Source organism: Hordeum vulgare, chromosome 4H, assembly GCF_904849725.1.
Source record: "Hordeum vulgare subsp. vulgare chromosome 4H, MorexV3_pseudomolecules_assembly, whole genome shotgun sequence".
NCBI classification, from domain to species: Eukaryota; Viridiplantae; Streptophyta; class Magnoliopsida; order Poales; family Poaceae; genus Hordeum; species Hordeum vulgare.
Genome location: NC_058521.1, coordinates 181,316,934 through 181,343,180, shown reverse-complemented (window position 1 = coordinate 181,343,180; position 26,247 = coordinate 181,316,934). Strand labels below are relative to the sequence as shown.

Sequence of the window (26,247 nt, the reverse complement as noted above, 5' to 3'; positions counted from 1 at the left end):
GCATCTTCTGTCACATCCCTGACACCTTAAACAAGTTAGTCTTGTGCTCATGTCTTCTTTGCATTGCATCTAAGAAAATTTCAACAAGAACAAAGGAAGTGATGAAGGAAAGCTCAAAAACCCTAGCCACTTCTTTAAATAAAGGAAATCTCAAAACAAGTTAAAATAAATGAACCCAAAATGGCCTCAAGAAAAGTTCAAACTTTCTGATAAATCATGAAAGTAAATGAGCAATGAAGAAAACCATTTTCTTGACACTTTAAACATTTTAAAGAAATGCAAAAAGCTACTAGTTTCAAGTTTTAAATTTGAAATCAGAAACTTTAAATTTTCAAAAATATGTTGAAAACCTTGGGAAATGGATGGAAATATTCCAACAAATATTCTAAGGTGCTCAACATAGTTTTTTCAATTTATTTGGGAGTTGAAATAAATAGAAAACCAGTGAAATAGCAAAACAGAAACAAAAACAGAAAAAAAATGGAAAACCTTACCTGTCGCCTAGCCGGCCCAGCCCAGCTCCTCCTGTCGTCTCCCTCCTCGCCAGTAGGAGCAGGAGGTGGCCGCCGCGTCGCCGCGCGCCTCCACGCAGCTCCCTGGCTGCCTGGCCGCCGTTTCGCACTGGCAAGCACGGGGATAAGCTCCCCGTGGCCGACCCTATCCATTCCTAGCGCCAGATCCCCCCTCCTCTCGGATCTCTTCTCCCTCCTTCTGTCGCCATTGGAGCCCGAGCAAAGCTCGAGCTTCCCGTGCCCCTAGCCATAGGATCCCCTCTCTGAGTGCACCGTTAGCTCCGCCTCATCGATCTGGTCCTTCCTGCAGAAGCCGAAGCTTCCCCGAGCCCTGCAACGCCCACGCCACCGTCGTCTTCAACCTTCGGCCGCCGGTGAGCTCTGCTCGATTCGTCGCCCTCAGCCCTTCCCCGAGCCGTCTAAGCTCTGCTCTGCACTCCCCGTGAGCATGCGGTCGTTTCCCCTAAGATCTCCCCGTCGATCCCCTCCTCTAGGCCTAGTTCCACCGGAGCCCGACAAAATCCGCCGCTGCAGCTCGTCGCTGGTAGCCCTCCGGTGATCAGCTCGTCCTTCCGAGGGCACCAGCAGCTTCAGGCCGTCGCGTAGATGCTGTAGGAGCTAAGAACCGTGCGTAGTTCTCTCTGTATCAATGACCTCGATGACGCCCGAACCTTGACCGCCGCCAAGCTCGTCGCCGGCGTCATCTCCGGCCAGATCAGCCCCGGCTAACTGCAGAAATGGAGCTGCGGGAGATGTGTCGTTCTTCTGGTGCTCGCCGCGCAGCGTTTGGCCCCTTGGGCGCCGTTTCCGAGCCCCTCCGCCGTTTTGGTGGTCGCCGGAGGCTCCTCGCCGGCTAGGACGACCTCGCCGCCGGTGGATCTCGGCTGGCCTGAGCCACTGACGGGTGGGGCCAGCCTCTGGATAGTTTAGAGATAATGAAAATAAATCAGATTAATAAATAAGACACTGACATGTGGGTCTAGTGAGTTTATTTAACTAAATAAGATTAATCCTAATCTAAAATTGACCAGAGAGACTGATCAGTGGGTCCCACTGGTCAGGTTTGACTTTCAACGGCCAGATGGACTTGCTGATGTCATGCTGATGCAATAAAAGTATTTTCCAGTATAAAAATAATTCTAGAAATGTTTAAAACATCAAAAATTCATGGAAATTAATTTGTAACTCCAATGAAAATAATTTATGTATGACAAAGTATCAAAAAAATTCAAGGAATCTGAATATGCTATTTTCAATCATGTTTGAAAAAGTTACAGAACCCAAACATGTAGATTAATGAATAAGTGAATTCTTATAAATACTTTATAAATAGAATATGAAAAGTATTTAAATTTCTTCTTGTTTGACATGATCAAACATGGTTCTAATAACAAACCAGTACCTAAACATGACATCTCATGCATGCTAACATCAAGTTGATCTGAGCATCAGGTCGAATCAATTAAATCGGTATCCGAGAATACCTCGTTTGAATTGATATTTGAATGTGATTCAAATCAACTTCAAACCTAATACATGTTGATTATATTAGTATATCACCTTGCATTCTCATGCCATGCTCATGCATCATCTTGTTTGCATATGATTGTTATTGATTGTTGCCCTTCATCTCGGTAGGCTCCGCACCCCCGGATTCCACCGAATATCCGTCTGACGGATATTGTCCCTCCTCTGGGCAACAAGGCAAGCAACCATTTTTATCATCCCGATAAATCCCATGTTCTTGCTCCTGCACTTATTTATTGCATTAGGATCAAATGCTTCAACTGCTTTTGCCACGTTAGTTGAACCCACTTCCTTTGCATGACCTAACCTTGTCACAGTAAATAGCCGAACCTTGCAACCTAGCATACCTGATAGTTGCTTGAGCTATGTTGTGCCTTATCCTGCTATGCATGCTATGCTTAGAGTTGTGTATGGTCTGTCATCTGGGATATGAACAGAATTGTGAGAATGTGTTCGGTAAGCAAAGGTTGTGTGTTGAACCTGATTTGGTAAAGGTACCGGTGAAACGCTGTGTAGGAGTACATTGCGGGTTGTTTCATTGGAACCGTCCTTAGGAACTGAGTTCCGTGTATATAATCCAAGACTAGATACTACCACATGCTGGGCCCTGCAATATGACCCCGCTCGGCCTATTAATCGCTTAGTACTCAGTCCAGGAGTTGCAAGTAGTTTCTGGTGTTTATAGTAATGCTGGAGACCGTGCATGGTGCTGACCTGAGAGGTGGGCCGTGATGCGGTAGGCAGTGGCACGGTGTACCAAGTGGCACCCAGATGGTGGGCTTGGGAACCCTGCGCACATCGTTTGAGGCCGTGGCGGAAACCTCGGCCGGACTTCCGTACGGGTTACTCTCAGATAGGCGATAAACCTGGACTAGGTACTAGTGTGTTTAACGGTCGTGGCCGACTCCCTCGCTGGGCTTCCTCTTGAAGGTTGCCGAGGTGCATGACGTGCACATGGCGATAAGTGGCGAGAGCGTGTGTGTCGAAGTACACCCCTGCAGGGTTATGATCTATTCGAATAGCCGCGTCCGCGGATATGGACTACTTGGAGACATATGTTGTTCATAGATAACTTCAATGGCTACTCATAAAATTGTCAAGATAAGCGTGAGTGTCGTGGACGGCAATTCCATATGGATACGGGATGATTCCACGATAGTGTATTGTTGTAGTGTTAGTGGACTCGTGTGTGAGAAATCAAGTTGTCAATTTTTTTTAAAAAATGCAAGTTGTTTAGCCACGAGTCACATGCTGGATTTCCGGATGAAACCCCACAATACTCTTTTGATACCTTGCATGAGTAGTTAGATATCCTAAAGTCTTGCTAAGTACCTTCGTACTCATGTTTGCTTAATAAATGTTGCAGAGGTTGCTAATGACCCTAATGGAGGGTTCTTCGTAGACATTGACGACGACGAGTAGCTGGTGTCCCAGCTACGATCTGGCCATAGGTTGGGTCTGTAGTATAGTCAGGCCGTGTGCCTTCTAGGTGCCCTGTCTGTACTCAGACAGTTTAAACTCTTCCTCTGGCTTGTAACTGAATGACTGCTATTATGGGTCGTGAGACCCTTAATGTGTAATATTATGTGTGTGCCTCTTCCGAGCCTCTTAAATAAAGCTTGTATGTTTATGGTTATGTTGTGATGCCATCGATGTATCTATACATATCGGTATGCCATGCGTACGTGTGTCATACTTGATATGTATGGGGTTCGATTACCTAGTCGTGAACTTTAGTAGCACTCCTTACAAGGAAATGCCCCTTTGTGATCCAACGAGACTTGGTAGTTCGCTACTGCTCCGGACACATTGGTTGACCGGCATGTGTCCTTCTTAGCTGCTGTGTCTGTCCCCTTTGGGGAAATGTCACGCGATGTAATGGAGTCCTGGTGGCTTGCTACGACTCGTCTACACTCGCTGGTGACCGACACCTGCTTTGTTGGGTCATGTATGCCTATCCTTGTGCAGTACTGCCACTTTGGTTTGTGAATAGACTTGTCGATCCGGGTTCTGTGACATTGGAATGCTAGCGACACTATTACATACGTGAGTCAAAAGACGCAAACGGTCCCGGCTAAGGTAAGGCTGCAGCCGTGGAGTTAACCGTGCGTGAGACCGCAAAGAGATGCGATGTGTTACTGGCTGGATTCCTATGACTTAGGATCGGGGTCCCGACATCTTCATACCTTTGAAGATCGCTAAGCGTAAGTGTTACTATGAATGTGGTCGATGGAGTCGTACTCGCGGCGATTCAGATCGCGGTTGGTTCCGATCTATGTGCCGAATCACGGCACCTACGCGTTCAACACACATATATCCCGGTGACAACTCCCACGCCTTGATCCAGCAAGGAGGAGGGAGAGGTTGAGGGAGAGCTCCGACAGCACGACGGAGTGGTGGCGGTGGAGCTACGGGGTATTCCGACAGGGCTTCGCCAAGTACCGCGGAAGAGGAGGAAGAGGAGGAGCAGGGCTGCGCCGAGAGAGAGATTTTGTGTGTCTCAAACAACCCCAAAACCCCGGGTATATATACGAGGGAGGAAGGAGGGTGCGCCACTTCTAGGGTTTCCACCCTAGGGGTGGAGGCAGCCCATCTCGGGCCAAGGGGGCGACGGCCAGGGTGGAGAGGGGAGGGTGGCGCCCTAAGTGGGCACTCGGGCCCCTCCCACGCCTACTGTTTGCCCCCTCCACCTCCTTGCTGCGCCTTGGGCTGGGTGGGAGGCGCATCAGCCCACCAAGGGGCTGGTTCCCTCCCACACTTGGCCCATGTAGTCTCCCGGGGCTTGTGGCCCTTCTCGGTGGACCCCCGGAACCCTTCCGGCGGTCCCGGTACATTACCGGTGTCGCCCGAAATAATTCGGGTGACCAAATCCTCACTTCCTATATATAATTCTTTACCTCCGGACCATTCCGGAGCTCCTCGTCACGTTCGGGAGCTCATCCGTGACTCTGAACAACCTTCGGTAACCTCGTACACTATTCCCATATAACCCTCGCATCATCGAACCTTAAGTGTGTAGACCCTACGGTTCGGGAGACATGCAAACATGACTGAGACATCTCTTCGGTCAATAACCAACAACGGGGTCTGGATATCCATGTTGGTTCGCACATGTTCCATGATGATCTCATCGGATGAACCACGGTGTCACGGATTCAATCAATCATGTATGCAATTCCCTTTGTCCATCGGTATGATACTTGCCCGAGATTCGATCGTCGGTATCCCTATACCTTGTTCAATATTGTTACCGGCAAGTGTCTTTACTCGTTACGTAACACGTCATCCCGTGGCTAACCCCTTAGTCACATTGAACTCAATATGATGATGGATTACAGAGTGGGCCCAGAGATACCTCTCCGTCACACGGAGTGACAAATCCCGGTCTCGATTCATACAACTCAACAGACACTTTCAGAGATACCCGTAGTGCACCTTTATAATCACCCAGTTACTTGTGACGTTTGGTACACCCAGAGCACTCCTGCGATATCCAGGAGTTGCACAATCTCACGGTCTAACGAAATGATACTTGACATTAGAAAAGCTTTAGCATACGAACAACATGATCTAGTGCTATGCTTAGGATTGGGTCTTGTCCATCACATCATTCCCCAATGATGTGATCCCGTTATCAATGACATCTAATGTCCGTGATCAAGAAACAATGATCATCTATTGATCAACGAGCTAGCCAACTAGAGGCTTACTAGGGACACATTGTGATCTATATATTCACACATGTATTACGGTTTGTGGTTAATAAAATTATAGCATGCATAATAGACAATTATCATGAACTAGGAAATATAATAATAACCAATTTATTATTGCCTTAGGGAATATTTCCAACAATTATGGGGACCCCTAGATTTTCGTTCTGGGATAAAACTCGTCTGGCAAGGCCCAACATTGGTACTGCATTTGCCCAAAATAATAATGCTAACCTTCGTTAAAAGCATAGGGCGTCATGAACGCAAGGATTAATTCAACATAATACAGGGGGAGTGCTGGTCCAAAATAGAGCCACTTGAGGGGCCACCTGGGGAAACTCGGGGGTTTCTATCCGGCCACCGTATGTAGTGTTCATTCGTCGTGTCCTGAGAACGAGATATGTGGCACCTATCGGGATAGTTGACACGCCGGGCGGCATTGTTGGATTTGTTTTATCTTTCTCGAGCGTCTTGTGCGGGGGATTCCGAGTATACTTTGGGCTATCTCAAGGTTAAGGTTTTTGCCGCAGTGTGTGGTAGTTTGTGATGGACTAGTTGGAGCACCCCTGCAGGGTTAAATATTTCTAAAAGCCGTGCCTGCGGTTATGTGGCAAACTTGGAAACCTTGTTTAGCATCCGGTTCTAGAAAACTTGGAGTAAACTTAATTAAAATATAACAACTATGTGCGTAACCGTGACTGTCTCTTCTCATGAGTTCTGTATCCGAAAGAGGAAATGGTGGGTTTATGTTTGACGCAAGTAGGTGTTCAGGATCATTCATTTGATCATTATTAGTTCACGTATGTTATGCGTAGATCATCCCCCTCTTATTCTTGTACTCGTAAGTTAGCCACCTCAAATAAATGCTTAGTCGCTTGTTGCAGTCTCACCACTTAACCATACCTCAACCATTAAGCTTTGCTAGTCTTGCTACCTTTGGAAATGAGATTGTTGAGTCCCTGTGGCTCACAGATTACTACAACAACAGTTGCAGGTACAAGTAAATAGTTACTTTGACGTGAGCGCGATCATTGTTTCATTTGGAGTTTCTTCTTCTTCTTCTTTGATCTAGGATGGGTTCCAGGCTGGCAGCCTGGGATATCAAGGATGGATGTCGTTCTTTTATCATTTGCTTTCGTCCGTAGTCGGACCGTGCTCTTCTACATGATGATTGAATATGTTGATGTATTGATGTGAGCTTGTTGTAGCTTGTGGCGAGTGTAACCCAATTCCATATATGCATCTCTTATGTACATGTACTTGTAACGATATATATTCTTGCAAAAAGATGAGATGCGCTTCTATCCCTGTCGAGGCCCTCGTGCCAAAATTAGGATAGGATCACATCTTGGGCATTTCAAAGGGATCGTGACCAGTTGAACCAGCTTGCAAGACCAATGACGAGGAACAACTTGGAAGGAGTGAGGAACATCCTCGACTTGAACACCGTTTTAGGGGATACTAATGGTGTCCTAGATTAGGGGGTGCTTGCCACGTCGACTCCCGACCATTTGAGCCAGGCGGAGGAGCCCCCAAGATGATCAACCAGTGGACCACGTGTGTAGATAACAAGAGCGCCAAGGTGGATATCTCTTGAAGACTTGGCGCATACTCCAAGACTTATGTAAACCCTAGGTACCCCGACATGTACATAAGCCAAGGGGTTAGATCTTAGACGACAACTTCATACACACACAATCTCGTGGTAGATCAGTCTGTATTATGTACCCCCTCAATCAATACAATCAAAGCAAGATGTAGGGTATTATCTCTTGGAGAGAGCCCGAACCTGGGTAAAATATGTGCCTGTTAGCATCACACTAAGGCTACCAGCTCAGTACCCCCTACCTGAGTCCTGTTGGATTTGACTCCATATTGTGCTCCTCCTGTGAGGATGAGCACGTGGTTCGCGATATCCTCCTATGCTCATTGACCAAAGGAGGCCATCGTCCACCATCACTGGAAGGGATAGAGGCTTCACAACATGAAGCTAAAAATCCTTCCTGAGCCAAAACCCTCGTTGAAGAACAATACCACGCGACCCAAGCCCTTGCCGAACTGCGGGGTGAAGAAGAGGAGGACTCCGACGTCAACTTCAATGCTTTCAATATACCTCTGCTTCAGAAACTGCCACTATAGCATTTTTTTAGTAAGTGTCCTACTTCTATGTTATATGTGATATGTCATATGAACTATTTATTTCTATGCCATTTTGTATGACTTATGTTCTATATTGTATAAACTATTTTTGATGGCACATGCCATTTTTAATCTACCATTCTTAAGAAGTTGCTCCCCACTACTCCCCATTCTTTCAACATGCACGCTGTCCACATCAGCGACATGCCACGATGTTGCAAGTTGTCCATGTCATCAAATAAATGCCACGTATAAAAACGATTTCTTCTTCCGTTAAGTTGATTGTAATGGGTAGTATCATATACTAGTATCATGCATATGGTATTAATGTATGATACCACATCCGTAGTGTATAGTATCATATGATAGTGTCATAAGATAGTTCATTTATTGTCATGCAAAACACATAGTAGCACATCATTTAATATGATACGGTATCATGATATGATACTCAACCCTCTCTTTTTTCATTTAATTCTATGCCACCTCATCGAAATTGCCTAGTTGGCATGCATGATACTACCTACTCCCTCCGTTCAGTAATAAGTGTACTTTTTCCTTTTCTGTCAGTCAAACTAGTTAAACATTGACTAACATTATTGAAAAAATGCTAGCATTTATGACATCAAATTAGTTCAATAGATTTGTCTTTACATGAAGTTTCCAAATATATCATTTTCGTGCCATATATGTTGCTACTATTTTCTATAAAGTTGGTCAAATTTTAAAAAGTTTGACTAAGTACAAATCTATATATACACTTATTTGTGGACGGAGGGAGTATGGTACTACCGTCAAGAACAATCTGGGCACTAGCCAATCTCTGGATCTGTAACGCCAGTTCTCTCCTCTTCCCACCAAAGTGACTCTTCCTTTTCCTTAACTTTTAATATCGTCTCATGAGGCATGAGCTCCTCTTAATTGTAGTACACTATGAAGCATCATGGAAAAATTCACTATAAAGGAGGGAGATTCCTTCTGTAACTGACTAGGCAGTCGAAAAGCACAAAAAAACAAAAGCACAGAGGCTCCGTCTTACCCTCATTCTTAATCAACCATCACCACCGGAATCGATCTCCTGTGCGCACTACCTCATCACGCGATGTCTCACCATCACGCCACGCCTGCCCAACACTGCTGCACGCTCCACGTCAGCGACACCTGCGGCGCTTCGTCGTTGCCCCGCATCGGCTTCGCTTGGACTATGCTATCATGCACCCGCAGCGGGTCGCCGGAAACAACAACGCCTTCGTCGTGCCTCGCATCGGCTTCTCTTCTCCACCACCGACCCCCTCTCCTTAGGGGGTGTTTGAGACTAAAAAAGTCCCGTTTAGTCCCATGTGAAAGAAACAGGAGGGACTTTTAATCACCAAAAGACTAAAAGGGTGTATTTGGGATTAAAAGAAGAAGTCCCTATGGGAGGGAATTTTTGGGACTTTTTTGGCATTTTTTTCAACAATGTCCCTACTTTTAGCATGTCATTTAATAACTTTTAGTATAGTAGGGGTAACATGATCTTTTTGCATGTCATTTAATGACCTCTAGTCCATGTTTAGTCCTTGGAAAGAAACGGATAGGGACTAGAGACATTTTAGTTGGGACTAAAAAAAAGTCCTAGGACTTTTTAAAGAAACAAGGCCTTAAGCGACCTTTGACGACCACGACGACACCCTCCATGCCCGGATGCGAGGTACCCATTATGAAATCCCGATCTGATCAATTGCTGCACTTTGCTTTTCATCACCAGCCCATCTCTCTATTGTGAGACGACACACAACGAGGAAGAACACGAGCAAGTGCCCGGGATTCCTGCCAAAGCTGTTGCATCTGGTCTGCACCCGCCTCCTTCTCGGGGATGTGCCGACATTGTCTGTAGGCACATGCCGCTCGTGCGCATTCCAAGTGTACCCGGCTGATGCTTGAGCGCCGCTCTCAGCATCGCCAGCGTCATCAGCTACTACAACGCCTTCGTTGGACCTTCCGCATCTGATTCTCCCGGCCACGAGTGCCCTCCACACCCGCCCCGCGCCATCACCGCTGCTCCACCAAGGAGAGCCCCTCCTTCGCTTGCTCTGGTGTGGTGCCCGACAAGCCAACCAGTGTGGCTTGCAGTCGACTAGGAAGAATAGGTGCTCTGCTCTCTTCGTTCTTGCGCTCTGCTAGCCTCAGAGCATGGTTAATAATATAGCCAACTAGTGATTGTAAGATGTTGTCATATCATCTATAGACAACACATACATTCATTCATAAATAAGATTGGTTATAAGGTTGACTATAAGATTACTCCCTTCGTCTTAATTTAGAAGGCATAGTCAAATTTATGCGCATTTTCATAATAGACAAGGTTTATGGCGCATTGCATTTAACTCCTAGCAGCTAATTAGTACTCTGTTGTACTACTTCTATATGCATGCGTAGTGCGAGTGCTATTTTTCAGTTCATCTCTCAATCAATCAATAACCACCAAGGTTCCAGAGAATTTCCAAATATGCCTACTAAACTGTGATGGAGGAAGTAGTATTTTTACTCATCTTCTCTCTATCCCTCTCTTCACATTTATTGCATCTGTCTAGGAACCCGCATAGAGCTAGGCTCTTGCATAAGAGACCACTCCCCTTACTTCTTCATGTTTCTCTCCTTCACATGAGCAAAATTGCCATGTAGGCAGGCTTATAGCCTATTATTGTAGTTGCTCTCAGGTAAGTAGAGTTATTTCACCTACATGGATAACTCAACCTTGTCACTGCTCCCGACGATTAGAGAGGAACTCCCAGAATTAATTTACCCTGTTACAGCTAATGAAATGGGATGCCTCGTTTCTTGCCTACATTTTTTCCGAGTAAGAAATGGTTGGGATCCATCCGTGGCCCATACTAATATATGATGAGTCATCTCACCTTACGTATCAAGATTAAGTTTTTATGCCTTTATTTGGTTCTTTCATACTCAATTTCTTTTTCTTAAGTTTATGCATTCGTTATACTATTTGTTCCACTTGAGGGCTAGAAATATTGTTATTATCTTAAAATAGCAATGTGTCCATAGTTTTTATGCTTCTGCATTTCAAATCCATGTTTTAACCGTGTTTATATACATGAGACTTATGTAAACCTATGTATTACTTATGCCATATAATTGTATTTAGTGAAAAACTTGATAGGATACTCCATACGTATACTCCAAGTACCGTGTACACATATGAGTATAAAATAATTAAAGTTATTCAATTAATGTATTATCATGTGCATATGACTAAGAGTTCATGCGATAACGTGCACGGTATCGTGTAGTTATGTGTATTGTGTGACCTACAAGTGATGCTCATGCATGATTCATGAAAATGGGGGTGAGGAGGTGGGGAGGATTTATAGCACGCATTTCATTTTTGTTTTGAGTTTTGATTTTCAATCCTCCATATCTTTTGAACCAAAACCTTAAATTAAATTCCGTTTACATATTCGATGAGTGCTTTCAAACAAGACACATTTTGAATCGTTTTAATGAGCATTTAAATCTTCAATAAATTTTAAATCCTAAAGCTTGGTAAGAACGACTGACAAAATCGTAAGTTGTAGAACATGTAACCAACAAAATCGTCAGTTTGAGTAATTAAGTTTTGAAACTTGTCGTGTCCATGCAAGAACCGATGAATTTATGGATTGCGAGACAATCAGATGATAGACAGCTCGGCAGGTGCGGCCTATGTGCCTCTATGAGTTTCAGATGAGAAGGGAGGAATGAGAATTGCCATAGGACAAATAGGGCTCAATCCTTGCTGTCCGCGAACATATGGGGAAGTAACCTCGGAGATGCCCTAAGCCCTTGATTGGCCAGCGGACGGCGCAGATGTAGTTCAGCCAGCAGATCTGCATAGAGCCCATGGTTTCATCACGTCTTTTCCTCATCTAATAATCACAATCACTTTCATTTCGTCTCCCTACCCTCGTCCCCGCCCCCTCGTGCCGCAAAAGAAAGGAAAACCACCTCACGTTCCCCTGCCCTGCCATATCTCTGCTCACTCCTGCTCCTCAAGCAACTATGGCGGGGCGACGATTAATTTTGCCTCCATCGCCGTTCCCGTTCTCCCTCATCGCCTCCCTGCTGTCTTCGCAATCTGTGGCCATTGGGTTTTAAGGTATGAGGTTGTTCTCATCCACCAATTAGTTAAATCCCACTAGCCTTCGCAATTTCTGGGTGTGCGCGCACAATCTAGATCCATTCCTGGTCATGGATGTAACTGAATGAATGTACAGATAACAATAGAGAACATAGCTTTTGGCTGGTGGACTGTGTGTGTTTTCCACTGCTAAGAGTAATTACGAGATTCTGTCAACTAGCCAGTTTGCCTTAACAATTTCGTTGGCTAGAGTTGGTAAAGTTCACACATAATGTATGCTAAAACCATATTTCACCGTAGAGCACCTGCCTTTCCCGTTCAAAGTAGAAATAATATTAATTCAATTTAGTTTGAACAATGCAATTCTGAATGGTTCAGGTTGTTACAGTATATGTGGATTGCACTAGCCCTTTCCATCAGTTTGGACTTTTGGTTGTGTTGACTAGTGCATGAAGCTTATCATGGTATCGGAGCTAAGGTCTTGAGTTCAAGTCCTGGCTTTCGCAATTTATTTAAAAAATTGCTGGTAGCCCCCCGCCCTTTTCATCAGTTCGGACTTTTGGTTGCGTTGGCTAGTGCATGAAGCTTATCAAAGGTGAGAACAACTAGATTCTGAATAATTAAGATTAGTGGAGACTCTACTAGGGGGACTTCAATAGGCTTAAGCCTACACTCCGAAAATCCTATTTCAGCTAATATACAACTTGACAATTAGATTGAGGTGTTTTATATGCTATAATTGCAATACATTTGCTAATTAGGCTTACAAATTTATGTTTTGAGCCTACCCTCCATAATCATGCTAGATTCGCCACCGGTTAAGATGGCTTGATAACTCAACAATGATTTGTTATCTTTGGCCTACATATGACAGTGAAACCATTCTATGATCCGGTCAGTGTGGCCAGTCCATTGTATGATATGTTCATAATGGTTCTTAAGCATAGCTAGCACCTCAACATTAACAGTTGTCGGTTATTTACATTCAAATTTAACCTGTTAAAACATCAGTGCCTTCTTACCATCTTGGCAAGTTCATGATGATATCTCAAACAATTTGAACTCAAGTATGTGGACCGTGGCTACTTGTCTTACAAACAATTTAAACTCAAGGAAAAGTGCATGCTCCAAAGATATGAACACATACACAGCCTTCATGTACCTGCATACAACATTAAGATCCGGCTCTCAAGTATGCCATGGATGTAAGTACACATTCTGTCTAAAAGCATGATACACACACTTTCCTAACCTTTTCTAAGCCACATCAGATCATAATGTAGTGTATATGCATGCATGGAAGGTACTGACAGTAAGGAGAATACCTTCTCTTTTAGCTTTTAAATTACCAAGTAATGACAATTGACAACATATCATCCAAATTATGGGCCACCAAATTTAAGGTGTTTTCTTTTGTTGAATCCCTAGTACCAAGATTTCATATTTGTGTGGTTATGATGGCCGAGAGATAAATTTGGACTATCAGTTGCATAAATAATCTTTTGTAGGAAACACTAGTCTGAGAAAAAACTTGATGCGAAGTGTGAAACATTTGTTCTCTGGATAGTGTTAAAGTATTCACTTTTACTTTTCATTCCAGATGATCTGCAGGCGAGAACCGTAAAAACCAGAAGGTCAAGAATTACTATTTCTGATAGCATTCAGTTGACACTATGCTACTTAGAGAGATCACATTGACAATGCTGGCAGTCATTCTGTTTCTTTGTAGCTCCTCAATTATTTATCTGAATATGTTTGGTTCATGGTGAACCAACTGAAACTAAAAAGATAGTCGACAATTGCTCTATTTTAACCAAGTAATGACTGAGTTACTAGTCTTGATGCATTGTGATAAAGGACAACCATTTTCTGACCATTTTACTAGGTTAAACATGTAGTGCATTTTATCATAGATGCTACTTAAGAAAGACTCTCTTTCTGGAGATGGGTTTACATGATGTAGTTAGTCATGGCATCATACTCTGTATTAAAATAGACTGGTGGTAACCACATAAAGCTTTTAATGTGTATATTACTGGTCTTTTAAGCCTTAAGGCACATTTATTTATATCAACCATTTGCTTTATTATTCCCCATGACAACCAGATCAACCTATGTTAGCCTTTATAAGTTAAAATGGTTGCCAGTTGATCAGCAAACTAATAGTATTTGTTAGCTTCAATAGCTTTGCCAGCTTACCTTATTTTGGCAGGTGCAGCACTGTTATGCTATAAAAGTATAAAGTATACAAGTAATTTACCACTGCATCTTCGGAAACATAGTAAACATAGTAAATGATGTTTGTAACAGCACTTGAATTTATGACAAGTGACATAAATTATGCTCCACCGTTGATGAGATAGTACCCCCAATGGATTAAAGAGCAAGCAGTCAAGCATTGATATCCTAATTCCTAAGCATCCAACTTTACATCTAAAATTGTTATATCAGGAAGCAGAAGTTTGATTGGATCTTGGATCTATCATTAAGCAAATGTTCCTCACAAGCATCCATATTTTCAGGTATACAAAATATCTGATAAGCTCGATGGCCTATAGTACTTGATCAGAAGATGAAGTCAACCGTGTTTTCTGCAATTGTTGTTTCTATTTGTTATGTATTACTTGGATGGGATTTTACAACAGTTTTAGGTAATCCTTTACTGGTAGTCTGGCACTGATTTGTCACGAGAAACTAATTGTTTCCTTAAAGAACCCAACTTTCTCTATTCCGAGGAAGCATGTCAAACAATCATACTAACTTGGTTTTAATTATCTGACAGAGGCTAATCTCCATATGGAATAGGAATTTCACTTAGAGAACGGACCTTCAATCGAGGGCATAATTGTAGCAGTTTCAGTTTTTGGGGCCATTGTGATTACAATATTCTCTGGATCACTATTGGATTGGCTTGGGAGATGTGTTGTATTGATTCACTCATCTCTGCTATTATTTTCCGGTGGCGCCCTTATGCTGTGGTCTCCTAATATCTACATTCTGCTCCTAGCTAGGCTAATTGCTGGATCAGGAAGTGGCTTGGTTTTCACCTGTGTTCCAATATATATCTCAGAAACATCTTCTCCAGATATGCGGCGATCACTGGGAACCATGCCACACTTCATGTACATAGTTGGAACAATCTTTTCCTATTGCATGCTATTTTGGATGACACTAGTGTCTTCTCCTAACTGGAGATTTATGATTGGCTCAGTCTTTGCTCCTTCCACTCTCTACTTTGCTTTATTGGTGTTCTACTTGCGAGAGTCGCCTAGGTGGCTTGTAAGGGATGGAAAAATTAGCCAGGCTAGAGTTTCTTTACAGTGGCTTAGAGGGAAGGATGATGTTTCAGGTGAGATTGTCCCCAACAACTTCAAAAGATCTATTCACATTTTATTATTTTCAGCTAATGATAGCTGGTTCCGAAATGTCAGCTAGGAAATGAGTAACTAGAACTAGAAATAGTCGTGAAATTTTAGTAGAGAAATGTCTAGTTGTAGCTGACATCTGAAGGCATGAAAATGCAAATTACCTGTGTGCTTGGAAAATATTGTTGAACTGGGGATAGATAATGGTTGTAGACTGTTGTGGCAGTAGTGGGCGGTGGTGCTGTTCGGTCCACCATGTGAAGTTGTTTCCTCGCCATGGTGTTCATCTAGTCAAGACAAGGAGAAAAGAGAAAGAGAACACGATCTTAGGTGTCAAGCTTTTCTGTAGTGTCTGCATGTGTTATGGTTGCTAGGGTTTGAGCGGGAGAGAGAGAGAGAGAGCTGCGAGGGCGCGAGAGAGCCGGCCGTGGGGGTCCGTGGGAGTCCTTTCCCACGGTCGGGAAAGAGGGAAAATGGTTTTCCTTCTTAATTCTTGCCTGATTAGATTTATACATCTCCTCTCCATATATAGAGAGGTTTACTTGACTTCCAAGTAAGGCTTACTTGATCCCTAAGCAAACCCTAAGACTAACGGACCCAGGCCCATCACGTACTCTAACACTACACCCCATCTGGACATGCAGCTCGTCCTCGAGCTGCAACCTAACGATGATTCGACCCCACACAACCCTAACGCCTAAAAAACAAGCCTTTTACATCTCGGCCTATTGTATTGACCTGAAATAAGCTAACCCGAATGAGACTCCATGTCACGCCCAAGATGCGACCCTATCCTCAATTTGGCACGAAGGCCTCATCAGGGATAGAAGCACATCTCGTCGTGTCGCAATAATGGATATCGTTACATGTACATGTACTGAAAAGAAGAGGTAAATATATAGAATTGGCTTACACTCGCCACAAGCTACATCAGAGTCACAGCAGTACATTACAGAATCATCAAGAGTAAGAGCAGGGTCCGACTACGGACGAAATCAAACGAGAAAATAAGAACGACGTCCATCCTTGCTATCCCAGGCTGCCGTCCTGGACCCATCCTAGATCGATGATGAAGAAGAAGAAGATGCAACTCCAAATGAACAATCAACGCGCTCGCGTCAAGTAACCTTTACATGTACCTGCAACTGGTGTTGCAGTAATCTATGAGTCACAGGGGACTCAGCAATCTCATTTCCAAAGGTATCAAGACTAGCAAAGCTTAATGGGTGAGGCATGGTTAAGTGGTGAGGTTGCAGCAATAGCTAAGCATATAAATATGGTGGCTAACTTACGAGTACAAGAAATAAGAGGGGGAAGATATACGCATAGCGGACGTGAACTACTGATGATCAAGAGAATGATCCTGAACACCTACCTACGTCAGACATAACCCCACCGTGTCCTCCATCGGAGAAGGAACTCACAAAAGAGACAGTCACGGTTACGCACATAGTTGGAATATTTTAATTAAGTTAACTTCAAGTTATCTAGAACCAGGGTTAAACAAAGCTTCCACGTTGCCACATAACCGCGGACATGACTTTCCGAAAAGATTTAACCCTGCAGGGGTGCTCCAACTAGTCCCTCACAAATGATCACAAGCCGCATAGAAATCCTCAATCACGAAGCTCGCGATCTCGTCGGATTCCCTAGTGGAAAACCTCAACTCTGAGATTACCCAAAGCATCACCGGAATCCCGATGCACAAGATATTCCGTCAAAGGTAAAACCAATCCAGCAAGGCCGCCCGACGTGTCGACGATCCCGATAGGAGTCGCGTACCTCGTTCTCAGGACACGGCGGATGAGCTAGACGTCGGGATCGCTAAACCTCCGGGTGAACAGAGGGGCGCCGGACATCGCTCAGGTGGGACCAACACTCATGAGGAGCACTGGCCCAGGGATTGATTAAATTATCCTCGGGTTAATTACTCCCTATGCAGTTCATTAGTTATTAGGAAAATGTAGTACCAAAGTTGGGCCTTGCCAGACCAGCTTTAATCTAAAACGAGTTATCAAGGGGGTCCCCATAACAACCCCGATCGTGTTAGTAGCGCTCATTTATGGAACATAACACCGGTAGCCGAAAACTAAGGGAGCAAAGGTGGAACAAAACAACAGGCTAGAAAGGCCGAGCCTTCCACCTTTTACCAAGTATATAGGTCCATTAAATTAAATATCATTAATATGGTGATATGTCAAGAAACCCATGTTTTCACATGGAAGCAACTACACCTGCAACTAGCAACGCTATCACAGGGTTAAGCAAGCGGTAACATAGCCAATCAGTAGTTTGCTAGGTCGAACAGGTTGAAGGTAATCATGGCATTGTTGAGAGGCTGATATTTAACATGTGGTAGGCAACGAGACATTAACGATAATAACGATAAATCTAGCATGGCAATGATAGTAATGGTATCTAGGGAAATGGTCATCTTGCCTGAGATCCCGCTTGGAAGAAGAATGACTCCAGGAAGCAGACGACCAGACGTAGTTGAACGGATCCTCACAATCCGACACGCTTGCGGATCTCTATCGAGACGGAGCAAACCGGAAACAAGCATCAACACAGATATTCACCACACGATGCACAACATGATGCAGAACCTAATATGATGCATGATCAGTTCAATGATGCAAGGGATGGCATGGCTGTTCACCTCATGCAAACTCTACACTTTAAGTGAAGCTCGATATGCAACGAGTTGCATACCGACGGAACTCCACGTTTTATTATTAGTTCACTCCCATTAATTTATCGGCAAGATTAAATGTTTTTAACATGGCAAGGGGTGAAGCGAGATCCTACAGTCATCCTAGTCGGTTAACACGCGGAGCATGGAACGGAGCTACGACACAAGAGGCATGCAACACACGATATATGCCATGAATGCGTCATGCATGCAAGTTCATCAACATCATGCCAAGAAGGGAAAGAAGCAAGGTGTCGCCACGGCGAGCGAAAACGAACCATGGCGGCAAAACGGAAACGATGCCACGGCAACGTTCCTATCACGACAACTCGTCGAGATATCGTGCCAACAAATAGGGAGCGCGTGCGGGAACCGTAAATAAAGATGGGGTGATCCCGGTTACCGGGTTCCCATGTGTCAGGGCTCAACGAGAGGAACATGTGCAACGGCAACATAAGGCGCAAACATAATCATCTCATACATCACATGAATACGGTTCTCGGCCACGTCTCATCGGTATACCTTCGACGCGTGCATATCGGAGTGGATCGGTTCGTAGCAAACGTCGTGGAAGTCGTGGTCGTCGTGGTACTCGGGTTTTGTCGACGGTAGTCGTTCGCTCGGCGTCGTGGTTCACGGTCTTCGGCGACGGTAGTCGAACTCCTTTTTCCGAAGATGGTCGGGGTCGTCGAGGACGACGTGGTACTCGCGGCGAACTTGTCGATTCCATGGAGGGGGGTTGGTGCACGCGGCGACGCAGATGGCAGCAACACGCAACAACATCTACTAGCGTGCACGCTACGACAACTAGCTAGCTAGCAGGCAACCTAGCATGCTACTGCAGCTGCTAACAAAAGCTAGCACAAAAACAAACTACAGCAACAGCAAGCGACTCAGCTAGCAGCAGCTATAGGCAATCAGCAACATCACAAGCAACCAGCAACAGCTATCTAGCACAGCAACTAGCAAGAGCACGCAGCAAAACTAGCAACATGGCAGCAGGGCACGACAAGCTAGCTCGGCAGCAGCAACAACAACCGGCAACAGCGGCTACCAACTAGCGGCAAGCAAGCAAACGGACAGCAACAGCAACTCGCAAGGCAAGCACATGCATCAGCTAAACTCGGCATCAAGCTAGCTTAGCAGGCCACGGCAGCAGCAAGCAGCGCGCAGGCAGGCAGCAAGCAAGCAGCAAGGCGCCAGCAAGCAAGCAAACAGCAGGAGGCACAGCGGCAGGGGGCAAGCTCGGCAGCAACATCCTACATAGCAACGCTAGCAACAGCAACACACAAGCTCGGCATCGACGCATTGGGTGCTTGGCAGGACGGCGGTGGCACGACGAGCAGCTACAGGGCAAGCCGGCGAGGGAGAACGGCGAGGCGGAGCAGGCGGGGCGCAGCGCGGGGGAGACGCGGGAGGAGGAGGGCTATGGCGGGCTGCTCGTGGGCTACTGGCGCGCGGGATGGCGTCCTGCGTGGTGGTGCAGGTGGGCGGGGGAGGCGGCGAGGCGGGCACGGCGCACCGGTGAGCATCACCAGTTTGAGGCCGGCGAGCTTGCGAGGGCGAGGGGCGAGGCCATGGCGCAGCGCGGGGGAGACGCGGGCAGGGCGCTCGGGCACCTCGGGCAGGGCCACGGCGAGCTCGGCACGGCACCGCGACGGGCGGCATGGCGACGGGGCGAGCGAAGGGAGGCCAGGGGCACGGGGATCGGGGAAGTAGCGGGAGGGAGATGGGAGGAGGCTGGGGATGACAACGGCTCATGGGCTCGAGGAGGGAGAAAGGGGATCGGGACAGGAGGGGATCGCTAGGGAGGAGACGGCGCACGAGGGAGGACGAGGGACGAGGCCTCGCTATGGCAGGTCAGGACTTGGGCTGGCTGGGCCTCTCCCTCTCTTTTTTTATCCCTTAAAAAAACAGAAAATCACACTCTAAAATAAAACGATTTTAACAACATAAAAAATGATTTTGGCTCCTTGAAAAAAATACCCCAACTATAAAATAGGTTGGGCATTTTTAAACAAATAAAAATGAAACCCTTTTAAAAATTAAAATAAAACTCTTTTAACAAGAGAATAAAATAAAACCCTTTTCTTACAAAAGAATAAAAATCAAATCCCTTTTATTTAAAGACTAAAATAAAGGTTGTTTAAAGGAGAAAAGAAATGAGAGTGTTTTAGAAAATAAACAAAAGGGAAAATAAAGGAAACCCAAGGGGTGGCCCCCACATTTTATAAAAGGGTTTTTAAAAGAAGACGCATTTTTTAAAAGGGTTTAAACGGAAACTTTTACACAACCCCAAAACAAAATCAAAGAGAAGAGAGGAGGGGAGTTTCTATCGCACTAAGACTCGGTGAGCACTCGAAGCACACACTCTCAAAACACCACACGCGATAGACGATGCAAGATGCCATGCATGATGTGACGATGCAAACTAAATGATGATGCAACAAATAAAAATAAGCACACGACGGAAACGGAAATAAAGGGGAATCTTCTCGGGCATCGGCATCGGGTTATCACAACTCTCCTACACTACAAGAGGATCTCGCCCCGAGATCCAAGAATGAAAGGGGGGAGAGGATGAGAAAGCACAAGAGGTAAAAACTTAGTCGCTTCTTTGACAAACGAGTGAAACCAACAATCCTTGAAGGTTGCAAACAGATGAGGACTGATATGAGAAAGAAGCAAGAATTCACGGAAAATTTCGGCAGCACTTCGGTAGGAAAATGGAACAAAAAATTCGATAAGAAGAGAGAATTAGACAATATTCATAACAAACAAGTAAATAGAACAAGGGAACACCATGAACTTGATAGAACAACATAATAGACCCAAAAGAGCAACATCACAACGCCTCCGAAGCAAGAGAATATGAACTAGCTCATACGGAAGAAGAGAATGAAGAAAAGAATGACAACTACTATCTCAAATGAACTTGACCAGCACCCTTGCGAGAAGAATTAAACGAAGTTGTTGGAAAAACAACAACGAAAAGAACAAGACAGTAGTGGGCTTATGAAAATCATCTCAACATCTATGAGGTGACAACCAACCACTACAAGAACCAAGGATAGATGAAAGCAAAGATTTGCAAACTTCTTACACCAAGAGGATACAATGAGAACTAGGATTAATGACAAGCGCCATGATAGCATAATCCATAGGAAAAGGTTTAGGTGTAATCCAAACCAAGATAGCTCAATGAAGAAATCATGGGTTGAAAATATCTCATGATCATAGAATTGGTGGATTTAATTATCTCATTCTTGAGAGGAAAACTCTTCGAGGCTCCTACACTAACAACAATGCTATAAATACCACCTCAGAGGATAAAGGAGAACAAACGCATTGGAAATGCAAGAGAAAGAGAACTTGAGGTTCTCCAATAAGAATCTTGAAGAACACTTGAGAATGGATTGAAACCTTGATGAACCACCATGAAGGACCTCCGTATACAAATGAATCATGCAAATATATGAAGGAAGAAAGAATAAGATTGAAGCCTTGCAATGATTTAGATGAAGCTTCACAAAGAGATACTGATAGACTTGGAACTTCGGAAAAAAAGATAAGCACTTGAGAAAAGAATTGATATCACGAGCCACTCCGAAAGAAGAATTGAAATCACTATGAACAAGAATAAGAATTACATTATGCTTATCCTTCATCAAGTTTAATTTATGACAAGCAACGGATTTAGCATATCACTTATTCTACTAGAAATGAATCTTGAAGAGGCAGAGAGATAAGCACCACTTGAGGCATGATTGAAGGACGCACCGGTAAGAATTCACAAATAAATGGGAACACCACGAATTAATGGAGATACAAGAGAATGAAGAGATCATATGCCACCTGAGAGAAAACTGGAACAAGGCATCGAACAATCGAGAGACAAATGAAGAGACAACAATGGAGAATAATTGAGGATGAAAGCTGAAAGCTGAGAACGAAGAATCTTCTAAAATTATGGCCTTCGGAGGATCGAGAATTAAAAACAACTCAGAAATGCAACGGATAGCAAGAAATGAATCACTCATGATTGGAACAAATGAGAGGATACACGAAGCTGAGGTGACAATCTTCACAAGAATGGAACAAGACTTGAGAGAAACACTCCTTCGAATTGCAAACTGAGAATGATGAAGAGAACAACACCCAGAATTACTGAGACACTCCGGAATAACGAAGAATGAAAGGTTGAGCCAAATATGAGAACTAATTCAAATAGAACTTGCAGAAGAGATATGACTGATGAAATTCATACTTACGTCATAGTTGAAAAGAATTAGAGATCTCCGGAAAAAAAATAGAAGAGCCAGGAAAGATCCTGGGAAAGAACCTGTGGGTTATGGGCCCACTCAAAGAAACCATCGTTAGAAAAGATTGCTTAGAAGAGAGATATTGCACCGGTATGAAGAGAACTAGATGAGGTTAGCACCTCGAAATAATTGAAGGATTGAAAACCAGAACTTCTGAAATATCTGTAACACTCCGGATAGAAAGAGAGAGAAATTAAAAAAACAAGATAGGCTGAAAGAATTTCCAACGTCAGAAAGAATTTAATGGTTAAAAAGGATATGATGACCATGGATAACTGAACTGAATTCACCGGTAAGGATGACAAGAATGAATAAAGATGAACATGAAGCTCCTGAGAATCTTCACAACGAATCACCGGGTAAGAGAGAAAAGAACAAACAACGGAAGCACCATGAAAAGAAAACTCTTGGATGAAAATTCAATCACTGAGAAAAAGGGCGGGTGGGTGGGGAAAAACAAAGACAACTTGGGCTAGATGAGATGAACTCCGAAATAAAATGAGAGAATGATCTTGCAAAAATTAAAGAGGATTGAATTCACTGAAGAGAAGCACACCGGTTAAAAAGGAATTAACATAACGACTCCAGTTAACAAGAATTGACAAGACAACTGATTAAGCAAAAGGATTAGCATTCACATAAAAATATGAGAACACCTCTTGGAAAGGTCTGAAATCACCACTTGACATCGAAGCAACACAAATTTGTTGGAAGATCGTCCTATAAGTAACTACTTGAATTCCCACCTAAGAATTCCCCAAATATCTGGTCATGCAATCTCGTACACGGATACAAGGAGTAATAATCACACAACTCCTATGCTAACCCGTCACCTGTATCACATCCGTCAACACACAACCGGAATCTCGGACCTTCATCTACTACAGACCCTCGTGATCACAACGATACAAAGTATGGCAGTACTCCCGAACAATCTGCACCAGTACTGGGGACATCGGGGTTATCTCGCCACTACTAGTATTGAAGCAATTACGAACATCCTTCGTTCTGAGATACTAAGAAATCAGAATGATAATGATGTGCTCAAGAATCCCCTGGAGCTCAACTCCCCTGAAACACAAAGCAGATAGGAGGCACCAAGACAGAACTCCATCACATCGGCATCACATAGATCCCAAGAATATCCGTGTGATCCTAAAAAAATTGAGTGAGAAGAGGAGTAGAATAAATTATTACGTCAAGATTCCTCACCAGAGCATAGAAGAGGAGAAAAAAGAATCCTACTCTCCGATATATAACTAGACTGAAAGCAGTTTTTCACTAGACTCGACTTGGCCAAGTTCGATCAATCAAGGGGGCTCCTAGGTCAGTACTGCTCTGATACCAAGTTGTCTTGCCCAAGATGCGACCCTATACTCAATTTGGCACGAAGGCCTCGTCAGGGATAGAAGCGCATCTCGTCGTGTCGCAAGAATGGATATCGTTACATGTACATGTACTGAAAAGAAGAGGTAAATATATAGAATTGGCTTACACTCGCCACAAGCTACATCAGAGTCACAGCAGTACATTACATAATCATCAAGAGTAAGTGCAAGGTGTGACTACGGACGAAATCAAACGAGAAAATAAGAACGACGTCCATCCTTGCTATCCCAGGCTGCCGGCCTGGAACCCATCCTAGATCGATGAAGAAGAAGAATAAGAAGCAACTCCAAATGAACAATCAACACGCTCGCGTCAAGTAACCTTTACCTGTACCTGCAACTGGTGTTCTAGTAATCTGTGAGTCACAGGGGACTCAGCAATCTCATTTACAAAGGTATCAAGACTAGCAAAGCTTAATGGGTGAGGCATGGTTAAGTGGTGAGGTTGCAGCAGCAGCTAAGCATATAAATATGGTGGCTAACTTACGAGTACAAGAAATAAGAGGGGGAAGATCTACGCATAGCGGATGTGAACTACTGATGATCAAGAAAATGATCCTGAACACCTACCTACGTCAGACATAACCCCACCGTGTCCTCCATCGGAGAAGGAACTTATGAAAGAGACAGTCACGGTTACGCACACAGTTGGGATAATTTAATTAAGTTAACTTCAAGTTATCTAGAACCAGGATTAAACAAAGCTTCCACGTTGCCACATAACCACGGGCACGACTTTCCGAAAAGATTTAACCCTGCAGGGGTGCTCCAACTAGTCCATCACAAATTACCACAAGCCGCATAGAAATCCTCAATCACGAAGCTCGCGATCTCGTCGGATTCCCTAGTGGAAAACCTCAACTCTGAGATTACCCAAAGCATCACCGGAATCCCGATGCACAAGATATTCCGTCAAAGGTAAAACCAATCCAGCAAGGCCGCCCGACGTGTCGACGATCCCGATAGGAGTCGCGTACTTCATTCTCAGGACACGGTGGATGAGCTAGACGTCGGGATCGCTAAACCTCCTGGTGACCAGAGGGGCGCCGGACATCGCTCAGGTGGGACCAACACTCATGAGGAGCACTGGCCCGGGGGTTGATTAAATTATCCTCGGGTTAATTACACCCTATGCAGTTCATTAGTTATTAGGCAAATGTAGTACCAAAGTTGGGCCTTGCCAGACCAGCTTTAATCTAAAACGAATTATCAAGGGGGTCCCCATAACAACCCCGATCGTGTTAGGAGCGCTCATTCATGGAACATAACACCGGTAGCCGAAAACTAATGGAGCAAAGGTGGAACAAAACACCAGGCTAGAAAGGCCGAGCCTTCCACCTTTTACCAAGTATATAGGTCCATTAAATTAAATAGCATTAATATGGTGATATGTCAAGGAACCCAATTTTTCACATGGAAGCAACTACACCTACAACTAGCAACGCTATCACAGGGTTAAGCAAGCGGTAACATAGCCAATCAGTGGTTTGCTAGGTCGAACAGGTTGAAGGTAATCATGGCATTGTTGAGAGGCTAATACTTAACATGTGGTAGGCAACGAGACATTAACGATAGAAACGATAAATCTAGCTTGGCAATGATAGTAATGGTATCTGGGGAAATGGTCATCTTGCCTGAGATCCCGCTTGGAAGAAGAATGACTCCATGAAGCAGACGAACCGATGTAGTCGAACGGGTCCTCATAATCAGACATGCTTGCGGATCTCTATCGGGACGGAGCAAACCGGAAACAAGCATCAACACAGATATTCACCACACGATGCACAACATGATGCACAAGCTAATATGATGCATGATCAGTTCAATGATGCAAGGGATGGCATGGAAATTCACCTCACGCGAACTCTACACTTTAAGTGAAGCTCGATATGCAACGAGTTGCATACCGACGGAACTCCACGTTTAATTATTAGTTCACTCCCTTTAATTTATCGGCAAGATTAAATATTTTTAACATGGCAAGGGGTGAAGCGAGATCCTACAGTCATCCTAGTCGGTTAACACGCGGAGCATAGAACGGAGCTACGGCACAAGAGTCATGCAACACACGATATATGCCATGAATGCGTCATGCATGCAAGTTCATCAACATCACGGAAAGAAGGGAAAGAAGCAAGGTGTCTCCACGGCGAGCGAAAACGAACCATGGCGGCAAAACGGAAACGATGCCACGGCAACGTTCCTATCACGACAACTCGTCGAGATATTGTGCCAACAAATAGGGAGCGCGTGCAGGTACGATAAATAAAGATGGGGTGATCCCGGTTACCGGGTTCCCATGTGTCGGGGCTTGACGAGAGGAACACGTGCAACGGCAACATAAGGCGCAAACATAATCATCTCATACATCACATGAATACGGTTCTCGGCCACGTCTCATTGGTATACCTTCGACGCATGTATACCGGAGCGGATCGGTTCGTAGCGAACGTCGTGGAAGTCGTGGTCGTC

The 26,247-nt window shown here is 44.4% G+C and overlaps 1 pseudogene; it reads left to right on the top strand.

The window, feature by feature from the left end:
* Positions 1–14,403: 14,403 nt before the first annotated feature.
* Positions 14,404–26,247, top strand: part of LOC123446302 — a 33,157-nt pseudogene continuing 21,313 nt past the window's right edge.